Source organism: Phycodurus eques, unplaced genomic scaffold, assembly GCF_024500275.1.
Source record: "Phycodurus eques isolate BA_2022a unplaced genomic scaffold, UOR_Pequ_1.1 contig_424, whole genome shotgun sequence".
Lineage (NCBI taxonomy): Eukaryota > Metazoa > Chordata > Actinopteri > Syngnathiformes > Syngnathidae > Phycodurus > Phycodurus eques.
In genome coordinates this window covers 17,501-18,309 of record NW_026904421.1, presented here as the reverse complement: position 1 = coordinate 18,309, position 809 = coordinate 17,501, and positions in this window count along the sequence as shown.

Sequence of the window (809 nt, the reverse complement as noted above, 5' to 3'; positions counted from 1 at the left end):
GGACCTCTGGCATTAAGCTCTGACTTCCAGCATGGAGCTCGTCTCATCTGAGTCCCAGAAGGGAGCTCTTATTTCCCGCATGGACCTCTGGCATTAAGCTCTGACTTCCAGCATGGAGCTCGTCTCATCTGAGTCCCAGAAGGGAGCTCTTATTTCCCGCATGGACCTCGGGCATTAAGCATGGGGCTTTGACTTCCAGCATGGAGCTCGTCTCATCTGAGTCCCGGAAGGGAGCTCTGATTTCCCGCATGGACCTCGGGCATTAAGGCTACTTTGTTACATTTTGGGATGAATGCTGGGCTTTGCTGAGACTGTGCAAGATGCTTTGCGTGAGCTCCGGATAGGCGACTTTGTGACATTTTGGGATGCGTGCTGGTACTTTGCTGGGACTGAGTGCCGCTGCATTTTGGGATCCATGCGGGTCCGTTTTGGGACTGAGTGCCGCTGCATTTTGGAATACATGATGGTCCGTTTTGGGGTCCAGGCTGGGACTTAGTGCCGCTGCATTTTGGGATCTTTGGCTTGCATGGAGCTCGTCTCATCTGAGTCCCAGAAGGGAGCTCTGATTTCCCGCATGGACCTCTGGCATTAAGCTCTGACTTCCAGCATGGAGCTCGTCTCATCTGAGTCCCAGAAGGGAGCTCTTATTTCCCGCATGGACCTCTGGCATTAAGCTCTGACTTCCAGCATGGAGCTCGTCTCATCTGAGTCCCAGAAGGGAGCTCTGATTTCCCGCATGGACCTCTGGCATTACGCTCTGACTTCCAGCATGGAGCTCGTCTCATCTGAGTCCCAGAAGGGAGCTCTGA